The 22,419-nt window shown below is 46.0% G+C and overlaps 1 protein-coding gene across 6 annotated transcripts in view; it reads left to right on the forward strand.

The window, feature by feature from the left end:
* The window catches only part of LOC147636654 (ribonuclease H2 subunit B), a 122,557-nt gene that overhangs the window by 934 nt on the left and 99,204 nt on the right, over positions 1-22,419 (forward strand). The window lies entirely within an intron of this gene.

The following is a 22,419-nucleotide window of genomic DNA, read 5'->3' on the forward strand; positions in this document are numbered from 1 at the left end:
GAATCAATAGCAAATCAGCATGGTGTAGAGAAATGTGCAGGTTTGAGGCAGTTTTGGACCAGTTTTTGGCAGCCTAACTATTTGTGAACTAGGGCCAAGGGTTGGGAAACTTTTGAGCCTACCCTACCAAAGTTTTAAAGACCATTACTCCATTTTAGGCTTGGTATGACAGAAAGCCTAAGGTTGACTACCTTTGGACTTTTGGTTGCCTTGCATATGCTCATGGGCCTCCACAGCTAAGAGGCAAGTTGGATGACAAGGTAGTTAAATGCATATTTGTGGGCGTAGCAAGGGATACTGTCTCTACAATCCATGTAGTCAAAGGATCTTTGAAAGTAGAGATGTTATATTTGTTGAAATTCAGTACCACCATTGGCTGAATTCAGTAGATATTTCCAAAATGGCTCATAGGACATGTTTGAGGGACTACTCCCATTGAGCGTATGTCAGAGCAAACCAACCACTAGAAATGCCTAATGGATAGCCTGTAGTTGTAGATCATGACGTACAAGAAGCAGTTCATGAAGAGCAGACAGCTTTGGAAGAGGCCAGGAACATTGCCTTGGCGGCTGATGTGTACTTTTAGGAGAGTCATCTCTCGGCTCCTCTTCATAGTAGGACACGGGTTGGTTCCAAAAATACTATAGGACATGCAGATGTGGCTTGCATGAGTAGTGACATAGATGAGCCACACTCTTACGAGGAGGCTCAAGAGGATGAGTATTGGCAAGAAGCCATGCAACATGAAATCAATGCTATCTAGAAAAATAGCACATGGGATCTAGTGGACTTGCCTCATGGCGAGAAACCAATTGGTACCGAGTGAGTTTATAATGATTGGTACATGGCCAGACTTGTTGGCCAAGGCTAGGCCGAGTAGAAAGGCATAGATTATTATGAGACTTTTGTACCTACATCACGGTTGTCCACTATCGATATGTTGTTTCTTTGGCTGTCCATCATGGGTGGAAGATGCATCAGTTGGACATTAGACAGTCTTTCTCAATGGGGACTTGCAGGCAGAGTTTATGTTGGACATGTCATCTCTAGCATTTAATCTTCATGCCTCTATGTCCAGAAATGCTTTCACAAAAAAGACTCGTTTCAATGGGTCTAATTACACCACTTGGGCTAACCTTATGGAACAAGTTTTCACTTCCCAAGGTTTTTGGAACTTGGTGAAGGGTTTTGAACCGAAACCCCACCCCTCATTAGCACCTCTTGAAGTCATCCGCTATTGGGAAGCTAGGAATGCCACTACCATAGTGAGGAGCTCATGCAAGGTCTTCTGGTGGAGTTTCATTCACAACTCCAACAGTTCCCCTATGTCTTTGATAGATGGGCACACCTTGCAGAGAGAGATGTAGCACGTGATCGTACGCGTCGCATTGATCTAGAGCATTGAATGTCAAGGTTGTTGAGTATCGGCGCCCTAATGTGGAGTATGCCACCACTGGCTCTACCAAGTCTCATGAAGACCAGGTCATCACATTACTGAACAAGTTTCCACCTAGTTTCTTTACTTTTGTCACACAGACCATTAGTTTAGAACCTATGCCTAACCTATATGAGTGTGAGTGCCAACTTCTGTGCTTCACTCGATTGCATTACCAGTTTCATCCCAAGAAGTCATCTTCTTCCTCTTCTACTCAAGGGGGGTCCTTGTGTCCAATACCACCTCTACTCAAAAAGGGTAGCAAGGGAAGGGGAATAGCAATCAAGGTAATCAAGGCAAAACCCAAGGCAACAACACTGATCCCAAAAATCCTGCCTTGGCACCCACTCCCTACTGGCATAATATTCCCAAAAAGAATAGATAGTGCACTCATTGCCAAATGTCAAGACAAGTTGATGATGAGTGCGGCATCAAAGCCAGGGAAAACAGAGGTAACAATCCCGACACCAGCAACTCGAATCACCAAAATAACCAAGGTGGCAACAATGCCCTAAATTGGCGGTCGAGAGGGGGTAACACTCCAGTACCTACTGTGCAGGGTCTCCCACCAAGGGAGGTTTGACAGAAACTCAGTACGAAGGGCTTTGTGTGAATATATGCTCTTATGTGTGTGTGTGTGGAGTGCATGTGTGAGCATATCTTGATACAGAGTTCTAGGCATCCGCCACTTAACCCCTTTCACATTGGGAAAATGTCCAGGTTGGGGACTATTGCTGACTTGGATGCAATTTTAGCTTTCAAAGCCAAGTTAAAGACCTCCTTGGAAATGCTAGATCTGGGTCTCTTGCACTAGTATTTATGCATATAGTTTGTGCATACAGATGACAGTATTATGATTCTTAAATCCAAGTAAATACAGAAGCTCTTGCATAAGTTTGGCCTTCAGGATTGTAAGGCTATTTCTATCCTAGTAGAACCAAGGCTTAAAGTGAGCATGTATGATGGAGGAGAGGAGCCTTATGACATGAGTATATACAACCAAGTACTCGTCGTATATATTTGTGCAACACAAGACTAGATATTCATTTCCTCAACAAATTTATGCACAGTTGAGGTACTAAGCATTGGCAAGCAATTAAGCGTATCTTCTGCTACCTATAGAGCACCTTGGATCTTGGCTTGTTTTATTCTAGGGGGCAAATTGCAATTATGTAAAAGGTGCACAACCACCTCCAAAAGCTGAAAATGCTAATGAGAAGAAGCCATGAAACAAGTGGAGCACATATGGGTTATCTTAGCGCCAAAGGGCACAGTACGTGCGAGAGGGCAAATGCTTTAAATGGGCAAATGCTTTAAATGTGGTAGTAAAGACCACATGTCTCGCCAATGTACAAACAAAGACAAAGAAAGTAGATGTGTCTAAAGTGCATGTAAATGGTGACTGATGTGCTAGGAACTTAGGTCATGCAAGCAAGGATAGAGTAGTATGCAAAGCATGGGGGGCACTTAAAGATCAGCCCGCCTTCTTCATGTTTGATGACTGCTCTATTGACAACTTCATCTCCACTCAAATGGCTGCTGCCTAGGGAATTGAAGTGGGAGACATGGGACCTAAAATACATGCATGTTCAGCTTTTGTTGAGAAGGATGTGAAGGTCACTTCTCTCATTGGAAAGCTGCGAATTTCACATGCAGGGCTACCTCGACCACGAGAGCTTTCTTATTGTGCCTCTCAATGGATGTGATGTATTGCTTGGCAAACCGTGGCATGCTCGCCTTAAGCCCGGTAAGAACTACAAGAGAAACAAACTCTCTTTTATATACAAAGGCCGAGCTTCTTATGTTACAAGCATATTGGGGGATACTGTCCCTGTTGCATCTCATGTACAAAATAGTAAAGCAATGAAAAAGAGTATTTTTTGGTACTTGGTTTTTGTACGAGATGATGTGGAACATAGCAATGTGCATGTAGATTCTCTTACTCATGATAGGCTGATTTTTCTAAGTGAATATAGAGATTGCTTTGGAGATGCATTGCAGAGTGAACTACTTCCTGGTGGCTCAAAGGATCACCGAATTGTTTTGTTGCCAGGTAGTTCACCTCCTAATAGGCCGGCATTTGCTTGCCAACAAGAGGAGATTATGAAGAAGGTTGATGAACTATCATAGAAGGGCTTAGTGTGAACAAGCTCTTTGCCATTTTGTTCACCTCTTCTTCTTGTACAGAAGGATGGTTCATTTTGCACGTATGTGAATTACAGGGCACTTAATAAGATAACCATAGAAAATAGGTTTCTTATTTCGAGGATTGATGATATCTTGGACATATTGGATGGTTCATCATATTTTACTCACATTGATCTAATTAGTGGCTACAAAGAAAGTGATGTCTCAAGATGTACACAAGACAACCTTTCACACATCTTTTGGTCTCTATGAGTATGTTTGTTTATGCCATTCGGTTCCTCAAATGCTCCGGCTACCTTTAGCCCAATGATGGACCAAATTTTCAGAAGTCACATAGCATTTACATGTGTTTTTTAAAATGACATTTTAGTGTTTTCCAAGAATGAGGAAGAGCATAAGACACTTGAAAGTGGTCTTTGATGAACTGAGGAAACATAAGCTCATGGTTAATGGCAATATGAGAGATTCACTATCTTGGACATGTAGTGTCTAAAGATGACGTACAAATGGATCTTGCAAAGATCCAAATTGGCTAGAACTCAAATCCATACATGAAGTTTACTTTTCCTTGGTTTATGCTTATATTACAAGAGTTTCATATTTCATTTTGCAATGATTGCCTCGCCATTGCATGAACTTACCAAGAAACGGGCTTCGTTTAAATGGTCAAAATTGATGTGTTCCTTAAGCTCAAGAATGCCATTATATTGCAACGAGCTTTGGTGATTCTTGATTTACAAAAGCCATTTAGTGTTGAATGTGATGTTGCATAGGAGCTATCCTAAATCAAGGACATGCCATTGCGTAAGAGAGTAGAAAGTTGCATGATGTTGAGCTTTCTCTTGGCATCTATGAGAAAGAGCTATTGGCTGTAATTTATCCTCTTACACAAGGAAACACTACTTATTGGGAGTTGAATTTACAGTCAAGGCCGATCACCAAAGCTTAGGATAATTTTTGACGCAAACTAAGCTTTCAGAGGAGCATATGAGGATGACCAATTTCCTCTCCATGTTTTATTTTCAGATTTTGCACACCCTTGGCAAGAAGAATGTGATTGCAGATGCTTTATCAAGAAAGCCATATGTGGCTGCAATTTTAGTTACCTCACATCAAGACGTGTCTAGATAGAAACATGTATCATTTGGATGCTGAATTTGCACATATATGGGCTGATTTGATGGCTGGTCATGCATACGCTTCTAATCTAGTGAAAGATATATACCATCATAAAAGACAGCTGCCTATGTGTAGTTTCAAACATAAGAATAAACGTTTTGGATGAATATCATGCTACTCTCTATGCAAGACATAGAGGAATATTGGCTACCACTCAAATGATTGAGAGGTATTTCTTTTGGCCAGGCATGAGAAGAGACATAGAGGCTTATGTACGTTCATGTATCACTTGTGAAAAGATGAATTTTGGTTGGCAAAGGGTCCTTGGTTTTCTTCTACCTTTGTCAATTTCGAACCAACCCCATGGGAAAGCATTGCCATGGATTTTGTCATGGATTTGCTTCATACTTAGTGTAGCAATGATGCAATATGGACAATTGTGGACATGTTTAGTAAGCAAGCTCACTTTTTGCCTGTTAGAAAGACCATAAAAGCTGAGCACATGGTCACAATGTTTATGTCACATGTGTTTAAGCATCATGGTATGCCCAAGTCAATAGTGGGAGATAGAGATCCCACGAGAGTGAGTCTCTTTTGGAGAGCTCTTTTTGACAATATGGGCACTAAGCTGAATTTTTCATCAGCTTATCATTCTCAAATGGTGAAGCTACAAGCTCAACCGTGTTGGGTTTGGGGTCATGTATGGCAAAGTGGTATTGCCACCCATTCTTCGCACAAAGGATGAGATTTTTGCCGTTGATGTTAATGTAGAAATTGCCTATGCATAGGTGCGGACAGCCATTGAGTGCTCTTTGAAAAACATAAGAGGGCTGCCGATAAGCATAAAAGGCAATTGGACATCAAAGAGTATTATAGGGTATTGTTGAAATTTGAGAAAACTAGACTTTGGAAGAGGCTTGGATGTCTCCCAAGCTCTCTACCAAGTATTATGGACTGTTCAAGGTCATTGAGAAGATCAATGAAGTGGCTTTTTGTTTGGCTTGCCAAATCATTGGAGGATACACAATGCATTTCATATAAGCCTCTACGCAAATATATACGTCCGGAGCCTAAAGAGTTGGTTATGGAAGATCCATCAAAAGTGGATAAGTTGGAGGAGGTGTTAGAGCCAGAGTAGATTAGGTTTCACAAGGAGCGTAAGTGTAAGATCCACGAGGATCTCCCTAATAAACACAAACAACCAGTTTAGTACCAAATAGAAGGGGTGCAGGCTAGGTCACCTCCCTATTGTAGATTCGATTTGGAATCACTCTCGAGCCAGAGGCTAAGGCTCCAATCCCACGAACCATGCCAGTCAGCACTGGTATACCACCAACACGTGCTTGCTGAGGCCTTCGGCATGATCGTCCGTGACCCGTCAAATCCAATCATGTTGGTAATCTGAGTCCATCACAGACCACAGAGTGAATAACTCTCTGTGAACGATAATAATCCAAGTCTCACTTATATAGTGGCTACTGTTGCTATAAATAACTATCCGGTCATAAATAGCAAGTATACTTGAGTCTTAGCCACGTGTATAAGCTTGCTTTTTCCAATCCTAGGGCTCCCTTAACCCTGTCGGATTAGGCTACTAATCTCGAGGATTAGCATTAGGTATGTAACATACTTCTCCTCTTAAGACATTTCCTCTCTTGGAAATAAAGCAAGGGAAACCATATTCAAACCAGAACACTGCCGATAAAACCCCTCTAGTTCAAGTCAATATCTGTCAATGTAAATCCATGCGATGACTACAAACCCTCCTCTCTTTTTTAAGGTTAACTGCTCCTAGAGTTATACCTTCAAGTTCAAAAAGTTTTAGGGAAATCCGGGCTATTGAAACCCGCACTAAACATAACCTAGTTGTCTTGCCAGGAGTCCTATGCTTAGTATCATCGTAGGCAAATTTGACGAGATCATATGGTCTCGTGGTGCCGAATGCGTTCAACATTCCACCAAAATATGATATATCCTCTGTGTTGCCTGACAGACCAAGGACAATCATCATGAGCAAGAACTCAACCCAGTCAATCCTGACTGCTTGAAGTACCTAGAAACTTCAAGTTTTGCGGAACCAAAATATGATATATCCTCTTTGTTCCCCGACAGACCAAGGACAATCATCATGAGCAAGAACTCAACCCAGTCAACCCTGATTGCTTGAAGCACCTAGAAACTTCAAGTTTTGCCGAACCACTACGTCAAGGTAATCCAGATGCCAAACAACATCCCAATGCTACTGGGACTAGGTGGAAGTAGTATCACGAGTCAACACTCTACCACATAGCCCTAGATAGTAAATCCAATAACTGTGTATTTGCCACATTAGAGGATAAAGATCATACTCGTGAACAAAGGGAAGTAAAACATCAGTTTTACCATCTAGTAATAACGGGTTTTGGATCACATTGGAGGTTAAAACATCCACTTCACCGAAACCCATAAACCGCACATGAAATAGACCCTAGCGTACCATACCACTAGGATATGTCCCATATATGTTTTACCCACCAGTTTGCAGACTCCGAATATTTAAGTTGCTAGTGATATCTGGCACGCAAAACTAAACCTTCAGAGAAGAATAAATCTATCCATGAAATCCATTGAAATATCAACATTGATACAATACCTAAGTATGGATCTATGTAGAAGATATGCGCGCCACAAGATCCATTGGTAACCCAACCGGCTTTACACCACCACTCAAAATAGGCAAAATATATTAGCTTCACCATACCAGTGGCAAAACGAAGAGTTTCACTGCCCCAATCCTAGATCCGATCATAGATGAAATCAATCTGCAACAACACTCCAATCATCTGCAATCGCTAATCTATTTTTCCCTCTTCCCTATAATTGATTCTTTAATCAATGCGTCTCACCTTCGGCCAACTAACACTCAAACAAAAATATGGATGCATCTGGAAATCCTATATGCAGCTGCCAGAGGGTGTGGTGGGCCCATAACCCACAAGTCCCAAGATCGAAACTTGGCCCTGATACCAATTGTAAGATCCACCAGGAGCACCCTAAACACAAACAACTAGTTTAGTATCAAATAGAAGGGGTGCAAGCTAGCTCACTACCCAATCGTAGATTCTATCCGAAATCACGGAGACTAAGGCTCCAATCCCACGAACCATGTAAGCCAGCACTTGTATACCACCAATGCGTGCCTGCTGAGGCCTTTGGCATGACTGTTCGTGGTCCGTTGAATCCAATCATGTTCCCGACCGTAATCGTGGTCCATCACAGACCACAGATTGATTCTTTCTCTCTCAACGATAATAACCCAAGTCTCACTTATATAGTGGCTATTGTTGCTATAAATAACTATTCGGTCATAAATAGCCAATATACTTGGTATTATTAACCATGAGCCTTAGCCGCATGTATGAGTCTGCTTCCCCTAATCCTAGGGATCCCCTAACCTTGTCAGATTAGGCCACTAATCTTGAGGATTAGCATTGGGTGTGTAACAATAAGCTTGCAAGGTGGCAAACTTCAAAGAGGCTGCCTTGCGAAGTTCAAGAATTATTCACCCATGGATGCTAAATGGATGGATGAGGTATGCCTCCAAGAGTATCCGCTTCTCCTAGAAGCATACTTGGAAGCTTTTCGATCATAGTTGTTTCTGTACGACGTATGAGCGCATATCATATTTGAAACCGTACGGTGTCGTACGGTCTTGTTTCCGACACCATTTTTGATCGTTGGTGCATGTGTGCAGTTTTGAGAAGTAGCTGTTTTTTTAAAGCAATTTGTGAACGTTTTTGCCGTTTTTTTGCATGTTTTGCATGTTTTGGGCCTTGGCATATGCTGTATGCTATATCTAAGCCTATATAAGGCTCAAGCCTTCAAGCGCTTTCTCCCTTCCTTCAAGCCTTAAGCTCTAAATCTAAGCTCTCAAGCTTTAAACCTCCAAGCTCTCTCTCTCTCTCTCTCTCTCTCTCTCTCTCTCTCTCTCATATTGATTCATCGCTCAAGAGTCCAAAGTTAAGCTCCAAGCTTTCTGGCCTCTCTCTTTCCCACATCCATCGTCACGTGCATCCCGCACTTGGATGCCACATAGAAGGTGCAGGACCTGGGATGGTAAACTGGTCCCATGTGAGCCCAGTCCGAGACGAGTCAGCTAGGGTTCCATCCCATTCGTCCGAGGTCAGGTGTGCATTGTCCTGCACATGAGTCCAAGGTCAGGTGTGCACTGTCCTGCACATGAAACAATGCCAGTCTGCGCTGTGAGTCTCCCTCTGGAATGATGTCAGTGATCCTGTGTATCTGGTGGTACTTGATGCCAGATCATTGTGTAGACAAGTTAGGGTTTGCATATAGGAAAGGGGCCAGCCCATAGGGCTACCCCAAGTACTTGTGTGGGCATGGGGATAGTGTAAAACCACCCCCATGAGGGCCAGGAAGGCCTTGGCTGTACCCACCAGCCATGGATAGGCCATGGAGGGCTGTAGGACAGCCCTAGGGACAGGCTAGGGGTAGCATACAGGTTGTCCAGCCTTTTTATGGCTGTAGGGCAAGTATGGGGCAGCCCATACAGGTTACCCAGTCTCCAAACAGCAAGTTTACAGTGCCCAACCAACAAGGGAAAGCATGCCCAGGCCTATTAGAAACCATGCGCCTAGTGCCCAATCAACAAGGGAAAGCATGCACAACATTTTCTAGAATTTATTTAGCATTTAATGCTGAATATACAGTTGTGGGCTGAATTTATGCCAGCCGACTGGATTAGAGCTGGCCGACTGCCTATTTTGGGGTAGTATAAATACCAAGGCCCCAAGTCACTTCCTTTATCTCATAATTCACCAAGAGCTAAGGCTAATCAAAGGGCCAGGACAACCAAGGATTTGCTAACGCAGAAGGGGTGAAGGACTGCAGGTCAAGGGCAGAGTTATCTTAGCCAAGAAAGGTCAAGTTTTATGTATTTTCTTTTCAGATTTGCATCATTCTAATAAAGCAAATACACCATTCGTGGTGGGGACCCTACAGAGGGTATTCGGGACCCAATACTGTGTCCGCTTCTCTCTCTCTCTCTCTCTCTCTCTCTCATGGATTAGCGGTTTGGGGCCTATGGGACACAGACCAGGCCACTGACAGAGATACACATAGCAGTATGGAACTGTAATGGTTCACTATGGGTGCAGCCTGGACGACTGGAGCATGTTATGGTGGGGAGAGACATCATACTTCTGACAGAGACACATTAGAGCCCAGAGAGAGGGCTACCTCGAGTAGAGGGATTCCAGTGGGAGTCAGCATACAGGAGGACCACACGCCAGGGTACCTCGAGAGGGTCGGGGGGAGTAGCAGTCCTATTCAGACGGGAGCTACAGGGGAGACTGAGAGTGGTAGCACAGGATCCAGAGGCCAGATACATGTGGATCAGCTTACAGCTCTCACAGGACAGGGTTATATACATAGCTCTATGTTACTTTTCTCCATCAGGATCCTCCTATGTCATTATAGAGGACATGCCAGAGGAGGAGGAGATAGGAGCCTCGCCATACACTTGTCTGTCAGAGGAGATTATGCATTATTCTACACTAGGGGAAGTATTTCTTACGGGCGACTTCAATGCCCACACACAGAGCAGACAGTGTGAGGTGTATGACTATGATGACATGGAGATCCTCCACCCTGTGGATCCAGAGGAGATAGGGGCTAGTCGGGCATCAGAGGACACTGGACCAGACAGAGGGCATTATGGGGACCACTTACTAGAGTTGGGAGCCAGGCATCGTCTCGTTATTTATAACGGGATGCTACAGTGGCCGGGATCAGGAGGGCTGACATGCTTCCCACATGGGGGTCATACACGGACCGGAGGCACGGTGGTAGACTACATTATGGAGTCTTTGGAGGCATCACAGCTTGTCACCTCATTCTCCATTCCACCTCGTCCTATTGGGGCAGATCATACATACTTGGCATTTTCACTAGCCGGATCACCAGTATCACCAGCCCCCCATATACCGACGCCACACACTACCATCTACTTCACACATGACATGGCAGACATATACACTGGCAGAGTAGAGGATGGGCTCCTACTCATGGATCCCCTGGCATCTATGGATACCATTACAGCCCAGCTCGCATCACTCCTACACACGGCTGCATTACAGAGCTTCCCACATCGTGTACACTCAGGAGAGCCTGCGAGACTTGGGACTATGCCCCAGAACAGATGGTATGATGACGAGTGCAGAGCCCTATACTCACGACTCCGCATACAGAGAGCCTTGGGAGCCATCACAGAGCAGGAGTCGAGGAGAGAGATGAGGAGACTTACTCGCCGCAAAAGGCGGGCCTTTGCAGAGATACAGGAGCTAGAGATCTTTCATTTCTTCATGAGTAGAGATAGCCCTGTCTCATGGCGGCACTTTAGAGAGCCCCGGACCCCGACACCTATTGCAGACCCACAGACATGGCACACATATGCAGAGGGTCTATACCATGCCCCACAGCAGCCACCTATACCTCAGCCACAGGAGCCTCGACCTACCACAGCTAGCTTCTTTACCCACTCGATGGTACAGGAAGCTATCCGCCGCCTACAGCATGGACGGGCCGCCGACCATATGGGCCTGCAGGGTGAGCATCTCATATATGCAGTAGATTCTTTAGCTCCTTTTCTTGCACACTTGTTTAACAGAGCACTAGCAGAGGGTTTGCCTGCGGAGTGGACGATGCACACCATTGTGCCGATTCACAAAACAGGGGATATGCTCGATCCGAGCAACTACAGGACGGTTATGGTTGGCCACGTGCTAGCCAAACTCTATGGTGCAGTGCTGGAGCAGGAGCTTAGCTTATATGCTGAGCGAGCAGGTTTACGCTCATCAGGGCAGGCAGGCTTCAGGAGAGCTTTCTCTACCACTGACCATGTATTCACTTTGAGATGTATGATTGATCAGGCCAGAGTGAGGAAGAGAAAGCTCTATTGCTGCTTTGTGGATTTCCGCAAGGCATTTGACACAGCACCACGAGAGAGGCTCTTTCAGCGCCTGCAGTCTCTTGGCATACCAGCAGATATGACATGGGGCATCTATGCATTATATGAGCAGGTTTTTGGACGAGTCAGATGTCCAGGAGGTATGTCCGAGACTATTGCTAGCACCATTGGTGTGAAGCAAGGATGCCCACTTTCCCCCACGCTATTTGGGTTATACATTGATGAGGTGGCTGACTTCATTACACGGGGAGGCGGAGATGGAGTTGATTTAGCAGGTACCTCAGTACATATTATGCTCTATGCTGATGATATTGTATTGGTGTCTGAGTCCCCAGGTGGTCTACAGCAGCATCTACATGCACTCCATGATTTCTGCACACAGAGGGGTCTTACTGTGAACCTTGGGAAAACCAAGGTTATGGTCTTTCATACATCGAGACAGGGCAGGAGTCAGCTGACATTCACTCTCGTAGGATGCCAGGTGGAGGTGGTGACATCATACGTGTACCTAGGGGTTACCTTCTCTGCAGCAGCCACACGCTTTACCATGGGTTCAGCAGCCAGAGCTAGATTGACACGGGGATATGCAGCATTGGCTATGCTAGAGAGACAGTGCCACCAGGCGCATTTTCAGGAGCCTCGGACGAAGGGGTGGCTATTTGACACATTAGTCACACCGGCATTGATGTATGGAGCAGCAGTATGGGCGCCAGGCCTTGCTACTCATTGGTGGACACAGATAGAGAGACCACAGGCCCTCATGATGGCACGCATGATACGCAGCAAACCGTCAGTACCTCATGACATTATCCGAGCAGAGTTTGCTGCGCCTCCTATGATGGTAGAGGCCATATTTCAGACTATATGCCTGCTAGACAGATTCAGAGAGATGCCACAGGACAGATTATCATACAGAGCTTTTCAGGCATCTAGACAGTTGGCTGAGGCAGGAGACAGAGGATCATGGTATGCACAGGTCACACATTGGTTCTCACAGCATGGCCTAGACATGGATCATCTACCACCATTCCAGTATGACAGGGATGCACCACATATCCGTCTCTCTCATAGTGAGAGGAACAGAGTATTGAGACAGGATCTATGGCAGCTCTATACACGAGAGACATGGATATCGCCTACACAGCCTCTTCCACCGAAGATGCTATACTACAGAGATCACTTCATGAGTATCACTGATGATGGATTTATAGAGAGGCCTAGATACATGGAGGGCTTTTTACCACACGGCTCCCGAGTGGCTATTGGTCAGCTCAGAGTTTCATCACACCGATTGGAGATTGAGACTGGTAGAGCAGCACGGATCCCCCGAGAGGAGAGGGTATGCAGATTGTGCAGAGAGGAGGTGGAGAGTGAGGAGCATTATGTATGCAGATGCAGAGCATATACAGCCATCAGAGAGAGAGATCCCATTTTATTCAGAGAGCCACATTCCCTACGCCAGATCTTTGAGACAGCAGACCAGCGCATACTGGGGAGATACATTCTAGACGTACAGCGCCACAGAGAGACATTATTACAGGCTCAGACAGCTCCAGAGGGGGGGCGACAGACACAGATTACTACATTTTTTCAGAGATCCATACCCCTCCCAGCCCCTACACGGCAGGGAATTACTCTCCAGAGAGCAGAGACACTTAGAGCCCGCAGGAGACAGAGGACACCTGGCTTTCGGACACCACGCCTATACCAGAGAGAGATGACAGAGATCAGAGCTCAGTTTCACAGAGAGGGTGCGGAGCGACTGGCTCGCTTCAGAGCACACCCAGGCATGTTCTTCAGGGAGCTGTGGACACCCCCTTCACTGATGTATACCATTTTATACCCCCAGTATGGTACAGGATGGAGCTAGCTAGGTTGCATATCATGATTGTATACTCCATGCATATAGCTTTGCATTCTCCTAGTAATAGAGCTCCATCCCCTGCACACCCAGATTCAGCTTTTTTATTGAGTACTTTTTCATTTTGTTGGGATGACAGAGGATACCCCATACAGGTACTCCGATTTGTCTCATAGGCCGAGTTCGGTCTTTTGGAAGACGTTAATAAAATCTTTCTTTCTTTCTTTCTTTCTCTCTCTCTCTCTCTCTCTCTCTCTCTATTTTTCTGCACATCTACATTTAGTTTTGTGCGTTAATTTCGTCGCGACAAGTGTGCTATTTTTCTGAGCATTGAAGTTACCGATCTCCTCCGAAGCTTCCGCATGTAACAGTGGTATCAGAGCCTACTTCAAGTGCAAAGATTCAGCAAAGAAATCAGAATTTTTTCTTGCTCGTGTGGTTGGTTTTCAGACGCCGGTGGACTCTTGTCCACCGAAGGACGGTTGGTATTCGGCCTCCGGAAGCCTCCGGAAGTCTCCCACACACATAGTGGATGATCAGATTGCGCTCCGGAAAGGAAGTGTGTTTTCTTGCTATGGCGAGCTTCGTCGACGAGAGAGACCACGAACCTTGGGACCAGAGTGCATCGGGTAGCCCAGCTAGGGCACCAGGCTTGAGTGTTACAGAGATGTTCCAGCAGATGATGCGAGCAATCGTAGACCAGACGACCAAGTTGGAAGAGCAGAAGGCGTAGATCCTGGCTCTGGAAGAGCGTACCCGCTCCCCAGCGTTGTGTTTTTTATCTTCTCCTCTCTCTCCTTCCGTATCCTAGATTCTAGATCCTCGACACAGGCGGGGTCACGACTGCAGCCAAGCTCTTTGCTTGAGTTGCGGATGCGTGCATTGAAGATCTGACAACGGGATGACGAAGCCATGCGACGCGTGGAACATGAGTGTTACCTTGTTGCTTTCGACGCCAGATTGACACCAGTGGCATCCTCGAATCATTTTCTCGAGAAAATGAATTTCAGTAATAGTATAATGGTAAACTCGACCCCACAACTCTTTATTCATGGTTGCATTGGTTTGAAGCTTACTTTGCCGCAGTTAGAAAGATAGATACTGACAGAGTGATCTTAGCCAGTTGGTACTTGGAAGGTGAGGCCATTCCTTGGTGGACTCAGTGGGCTCATGCCCACACTAGATTAGGTATGGCGGCTTATGTGTGGGACGAGTTTGTCAGCGACCTTAAGCAGCGGTTTCTACCGCCCCACTACCTTGAGCGACTCGAAGACGAGTTTAGGGGAGCGCATTAGAACGTGCAACCACTCCTTCAGTTTGCCAATAGAATTTCGACTTTATGTTTGTAATTAGGCTTATCTGATTTGGACAAGAAAGAGCAGTTTTTGTATGGCCTTGACACGCAAATCCAGTGGGAGGTGCACCTTCGAAGACGCACTCTCACTTGCGTAGAGTGCAGAAATGAAGCATAATGGTGGCAAGCTCAAGACTTCCCAGCCGGCTACTCCCAAGGCTACCGCCTCGGGGAGAAAAGGCTAGAACCAAACGGGGTCTTTCCCAGGACAGAGCACGGGAGCCTGTGGCTCCTAGAACTCGAACAATGCGTCTAAGCTTACTCCAGACCAGAATGCGGAGGCAGGTAAGACAGGTCGCAAGTTGAGTGCTGAGGAGATTTCTCAGTACAAGAAGGAGGGTAGATGTTTCTTTTGTCATACAAAAGGACATAATTCTCAGGAGTGTCCTAAGAAGACTCCAAAGACCACCGCCACAGCTTCCGTGGTGAGCCTAGCTCCCACATAGACCCCAGTGGCTGCCCCTAGTTCTTCAAATCCCAATGATTTAGTTGGAGCAATTATTAGCCGGGAGCATGAAGATAAGCAGAAGGGCGTTCATGACCGGGAGTATGAGCGCAACGAATTGCTCAAGTCCTTTGGCTACATAGGTGGCAGGAGTGTCGTCGTCTTGTTTGACAGTGGCAGCACGAAGGACGTGGTCATGGAACAGGCCGCTCGGCGTGCCCGTTTCGTCTTGACTTCGGTGGACAAACAAGTTGAGGGTTTTAGCACAGGCATGACAACGAGCGTTAAGTATGAAGTTTTAGGTGCTAAATTAGGTATTCAAGGCATAGAATTTGTGCGTGATTTTATGGTTGTCCCTCTTGTAGGAGCAGACATAATTTTGGGCATTCAGTAGTTTCACAAGTTCCTTTCTCATGTCAAGTGGGACAAGCATACGTTCCAAATTAATTGAAATGTGTCAAACGCCCTAGTGACCTTTAAGTGTGAGCCAAGAATTCCGAACTTTTGGCTAAGTGAGCAGTCAAGAAAAGGTGCACATTGTGCAATGATATACATCTAGACAGCCTAGACGGTGGCTCATAAGCCACTTGCAAGCTAAGTGAGCAGTCAAGAAAGACGCACATTGTGCAATGATATATATCTAGACAGCCCAGACGGTGGCCAGTGCTTCCGAGAAGTACTCAGCTCTCCATGAAAAGTTCCAGAAAATTTTTCTTTGGGACAGTCTCTCTCCCCAGCTCCCTTCGTCCAGACCGGAGGACCACAAGATTGACCTCCTCCCAGGCTCAGAACCCTCAAGCAAGTTTCTGTATCGCCTTTCCAAGGCAATGGAATCATAGTTGGACCGCCAACTCCAAGAATTGTTGCAATCTAGCTTCATTCGCCCTAGTGTGTTGCCATTTGCAGTGCTGATCTTATTTGTTAAGAAGAAGGATGGGTCTTCTCGGTTGTGTGTCGATTATCGTGCACTCAATAAGCTGACTATCAAGAGTAGATTCCCGATGCCTCGAATTGATTATATTCTCGAGAGGCTGAATGGAGCGAAGGTGTTCTCGAAAATTGATTTAAAGAGTGGGTACCACCAGGTGAGGATTGTGGAGGGGGACATTCCCAAGACAGTCTTCCGTACAGAACGGGCCCACTATGAATTTGTGGTCATGTCATTTGGCTTGACGAACGCCTTAGCTACATTTAACCGCATGATGATGCGTGTTTTTCGGGATTTGATTGGAAAGTGTGTGTTCATATTTCTGGACGACATATTGGTATTTTCAGCTACGGTTGAGCAGCATGACATTGATGTGGTGAAAGTCCTTAAGTTGCTGGAAAGCAACGAGCTCTACGTCAATGAAAAAAAGTCAGAATTTTATTTGTTCTAGGTGCATTATCTGGGATACATAATTAGTGCAAAAGGCATTTGACTTGATCCGGCTAAAGTGGTCGAGATTGTCAATTGGGAAGTACCTCAGACAGCATATGACATCAGATCCTTTGTGGGTATATACCAGGCATACTCCACCCACATAGACAAGTTTTCTTATCTCGGCGAATCTCACCGATCTGCTCAAGGGTGTGAAGACAAGAAGGCAACGGATTCGAATGACTTCATGAGCATTGGAGGCATTCAAGAACCTCAAGGTGGCTTTATCAGAAGCGCCTTGTTTAGCACTTGCCTCGTGGGACGAGCTATTTTAGGTGATCACCGATGCGAGTAACATTGCAATTGGCGGTGTGTTACAACAGAATAGCTTACATGTCTCGTAAGTTACTGCCCGCGGAGAAAAATTACTCAGTCTACGATCGTGAACTCCTTGGAGTTATTCAGGCCTTGAAACATTGGAAACATTTTCTTTATGGCCGTGACTTTGAGGTTCGCATTGACCATCAGGCATTACGCTGGATTCAGACAATGCCAAGTGCACAGTGGAGTGACCGACAACACCGCTGGAGCCAGATATTCCAGTTATTCGGTGGTATGATTGAGTACCTTCCAGGAAAGGCCAATCCAGTGGTTTATGCTTTGATTCAAACCACTAGACTCGACCTTCTTGGTGTACAGGACTAGATGACATGAAGCATACGTACGCGGATTTCGAGGAATTCGGTACAGTGGGAACATGTATTGGATGCCACAGGACCACACCACACTTTCTGATACGCAATGGTTGGCTTTTCTACAAAGGCCGATTGTGTGTCATGAAGTTGTTCAGGGCAGCTCTTCTCCATGATGCCCATGATGCCATTATTGGTGGTCATAGGGGCATGAATTTTACTCTGGAGAAATTGGAACGGCAATATTACCGGCCAAAGATGAGGCGAGATGTGTTTACATATGTACAACGCTGTGATATTTGTCAAAAGGTGAAAGCTTCTCGTGGAAAGAAGATAGGGTTATTACAGCCCTTGCCAATTCGTGAGGGTCCTTTCCAAGATATTTTAATGGACTTTGTCACGAATCTGTCTCTCAGTCCGAGTAAGCGTAATACTCAGTGCTTAACTATTGTTGATAGATTTAGCAAATTTGTTATGCTTATTCCTTGCAGGGCCAATGTGACCGCTGAGGATGTTGCCTAGTTGTTCATTCGGCATTGGTACCCATTTGGCGGGATTCCTAGGACCATAGTGTCAGACCAAGATGCCAAGTTTACCAGTCATTTTTGGAGGGCATTGTTTGATAACTTTGGTACTAAATTGAATTTTTCCAGTGCATTCCACCCACAGACGGATGGCCAGACAGAGAGATATAACCAGTTGGCCTTTGATGTGCTGAAGTGTTATGTTCACGATCAGCAAGGAAAGTGGGAATCATGTTTGCCTTTAGTTCAAGCTGTTTTGAATGATTATTTTTCTTCAGCTATTGGCAGGATTCCATATGAGACAGCGTTTGGAAGACCCTTCCAGTCGTTTTTGACCAGGACCTGGTCTTCAGTACCTGAAGCGAACAGAGTGACGGAGTCTTACCAGGAGATTTTAGAGTCAGTAAAATACAGGTTGGCTAAAGCGCAAGAGGCCTATGTTAGCACTTTCATCCCCAGTTTCTGCTCTGTATGGTGCCCATTTGGTCCCCTTTTGCATGGCCCTTGCTTGTGGGCTGGCCACCCCTTTTTTAGTATTTTTCTGGGATTTTTCCCAGCCATTCTGGCATTTTTCTAGGGAGCCATGTCCAACAGCTCCAGTCGGCCTGTTTCTATGCTCCAGTCGGCCAGCTCTTCCCCACTATAAATAGTGGGTGCTGGCCTCTCATTTTTCATAGAGTCTTGTACTTGTTTGCTCCCTCACTTATGAGACTATCACTGTCTCTTGCTTGGGACTGTTTTGGTTCAGTATATTCAGCATAGTTTGCTCCATATCTCTCTCTCTCTTGCACTCTCTGTTCAGCACATTCTAGTGCCACTTTGCTTCCGCTCTGTGCACTCTTTCATGGTATCATCGCTCTAGGTTAAGCAACCTTTCTGCTGCCCCAGATTCAGCCCTGTTTTCAGCACCTTCTCCTCTGCGTTTTCTTCCAGATCCATAGCCTTTGCTGCTGCGTTTTCTGGACAGCACTCTGCTGGTCAGTTTTTCTTCAGATTGGCTTCACCGATTCAGCCGTCTGGCTCTTGGAGATCAGCGTTTCATTGCCCACTTGGAGATTGGACTGCAGGCGGCCTGTTTTCTACAGAACAGCACTTGTTCATTGCTGCGTTTTCCTCTCCAGTGGTCCTTTCCCTTTGCAGAGGGGGCTTGTGGTGTTGCAGGCTTTGGTGGCACTCTTGGTACCTGTGGAGGACACCTTTTCTTCAGAGATTGTGCATTTCTTGAGATTGAGCCCAAGCTCTTGTGATGGCTGCTCCCACTTCTCTTCATATGTTTGCTGAGTCTGCCAAGTTGGATGGTTCCAACTACACCCTTTGGAAGGTGAAGGTGAAATCGGCCTTGCGTGGCGTGGATCTCTGGGATTGGCTTGTTACACCAGCCAATGCCACCCCTCCCACCCTTTCTTCCGGTGGTGTGACTCAGGCACAGATTGATATTTGGCAGTCGAATGATCGACGTGTTTACTCCTTCCTGATGTTGAACTGTCAGGATGCTGTTCTCTCTCATGTGCGTACAGCTGATGCTGCACATGAAGTTTGGAAGGCTTTTGCAGATCTCTATGAGATTAAGTCTCTGGGTCGGATTTTGGCATTGGAAAAGCAACTTATGAACTTATCAGTTTCTGCGTTTCCATCGTTATCTGCTTTCATCTCAAAGATGAAAGATCTCCGGGACGAGCTTGCTGTTTGTGGCAAGGACATCTCCACAGAGGATATGGCTATTCGGCTGCTCTCCAAACTTCCAGAGAGGTTTGATGCATACTTTCAGTCTCTTGTTTCTTCTCCTCGTCCTGTTCCAGTTACTTGGGAGGAAGTTCTCCCCTCCATTATGCAGATAGAGTCTCGCTTTGAGGAGCGGACTGGCACCTCTGGTGGCCCTGATGGAGCTTTGGCAGCACGAGATAAAGGGAAGTCTCAACAAAAGAAAGGTAAAGGGGGTTCTGACAAGAACTCCAAGGATTCCGATAAGGATAAAGACAACAAATCTTCAAAGAATAAGGACATTGAATGTCATTATTGTGGCAAGAAGGGTCACAAGACACCCCAATGTCACAAGAAGAAGCGTGATGAAGCAGCAAAGAACTCTTCCTCAACGGCGGTGTCTCAACCCAAGAAGGATGATGGAATTCTTCTCTTAGCAGGTACTCGGCGTATACTTGCTCTTGTGACTTCTCAGTCACGGTCTTGGATTGTTGATAGCGGTGCTACTGCTCATATGACACCCCATCGAGATTGGTTCGAGGACTTCACTGCCAGATCAGGCGAGATCACTCTGGGTGATTCTTCTTCTGTGCCAGTGCATGGTCATGGCACTATCCCCATCTTCCGTTCTGAAGAGGACAAGAGGTACTTCTCTGACGTTCTGTATATTCCAGATTTGGCTTTTAACCTTTTGTCAGTGAGTGCTCTTACTGCTCAGGGTGCGGAGGTGATCTTTTCTCGTTATGAGATTACCATTCGTGATAAAGCGACTGGTAGCATCTTGGCTCAGGGAGTCCAAGATAGTGGTCTCTACAAACTGACCGCTCTGCTTTCTTCTGGTGCTTCTTCTGCTCTTTGGCATGCTCGGTTTGGCCATTTGAGCTATCAGCTTCTGCAGCGAGCTTCGAAGGATGGGTTGGTTGATGGATTACCAACCATCAAGGCTCCGTCTTCTCCTTGTTCCTCTTGTTTGCAGGGGAAGCAGCACCGAGCCGCCTTTCCGAAGGAGGCAACACACAGATCTTCGACATCACTTGCTCTCATTCATGCAGACTTATGTGGTCCTATGAGTACCGCGTCTTTGAGTAAGGCGTTGTACATGCTCGTGATGGTGGATGATTTTACCAGATATACTTGGGTTTTCTTTCTGAAGACCAAGGATGAGACTTTTCATCACTTCTGTGATTGGAAAGCCGAGGTGGAAAAAGAGACCGGTCACTCGGTCAAGGCTCTCAGGACCGATGGAGGGGGTGAGTTTACATCCCAGGAGTTTCAGCAATATTGCAAGACACATGGCATTCGGAGACAGCTTACTACAGCATATACTCCATCTCAGAATGGAGTTGCCGAGAGGAAGAATAGGACCATTATGGAGATGGCCCGTGCTATGCTTGAGCATTCTTCATTACCTCGACGTTTCTGGGCTGAGGCGGCTTCCACTGCTGTCTACATTCAGAATAGGTCTCCTACTGCTGCTCTTCCCGACAAAACTCCATATGAGGCTTTCCATGGTGAGAAGCCCTCTGTTGTTCATTTCCGGATATTTGGATGTACGGCGTATGTTCATGTGCCTAAGGAGCACCGCTCCAAGTTGGACTCGAAGTCTCAGCGCATGACTTTTCTCGGATACAGCACTGTGTCCAAGGCATATCGTCTTTATGATCCTCAAGCCGGTAAAGTTGTTGTGAGCCGTGATGTGGTGTTCGACGAGACTCCTACATCTTCAGAGGGGGGTGGTGAGCTTCTTCTTCCTGCACCTCCTTCTCCTCCTCCTACTCCTCCTCCTGCTCCCGCTGTTACTGTTACACCTCCAGCTGAGGATTCTCAGTCAGATGATGATGACCCTGCTCCTCCTCCGGCGAGTTCGAGCAGATCTGTACCTGGTTGGTATTATCAGACAGTTCGTGACTCTGGGTTACGTGAGCTTCCTTCTGCTCCTCCGCCTGGTTCTCTTCGGCGTTCTTCCAGAGTTTCAGGGAAACAAATTCATGAGGGCAACATGTTTGTTAATTATGCTCTTATGTCTACAATCATTAATGGTCCTTCTGATCCCACTTCTGTAGACGAGGCTCTTTCACATGAGTCTTGGCGTCATGCTATGCAGACAGAGCTGGATGCTATCGAACGGAATGGCACTTGGATTTTGGTGCCTCGGCCTCTGCAGCGTAAGGTGATTGGTGTGCGTTGGATTTTCAAATCAAAGTTCCGAGCTGATGGCAGCTTGGACAAGCACAAGGCGAGGTTGGTTGCCAAGGGTTATGCTCAGCGCCCTGGTGTTGACTTCGATGAGACTTTCGCTCCAACGGCCCGGATGACTACCATTCGTACCGTTCTTGCACTTGCAGGACATCATAGATGGCCCGTTTTCCAGATGGACGTCAAGTCGGCTTTCTTGAATGGAGAGCTTACACAGGAGGTTTATGTTGATCAGCCGCCAGGATTTGTTGTTCCGGGCAAACAGGATCATGTGTACCGGCTGAAGAAGGCTTTATATGGTCTAAAGCAGGCTCCGCGGGCTTGGTACCAGCGGATTGATGAGTTCTTTCAGAAGCTCGGCCTGCGCCGTTCTCATGCAGATTCGAACCTTTATATCCTCCTTGAGAGGGGGTTGATTGTTATCATTGTGGTCTATGTTGATGACCTCATCTTTACAGGTTCTTATTCTGTGCGGATCCGTTCTGTTATGGATGCTTTGGAGACAGAGTTTGAGATGACGGATCTGGGCCTCTTGCACTATTTTCTTGGCTTTGAGATTTGGCAGACCTCGAAGGGCATTTTCTTCTCTCAGCAGAAGTACACTCGGGAGATTCTCG

The sequence above is a fragment of the Cibotium barometz genome, chromosome 7 (assembly GCF_041138505.1).
Source record: "Cibotium barometz isolate CiBa-2024 chromosome 7, ASM4113850v1, whole genome shotgun sequence".
NCBI lineage: Eukaryota > Viridiplantae > Streptophyta > Polypodiopsida > Cyatheales > Cibotiaceae > Cibotium > Cibotium barometz.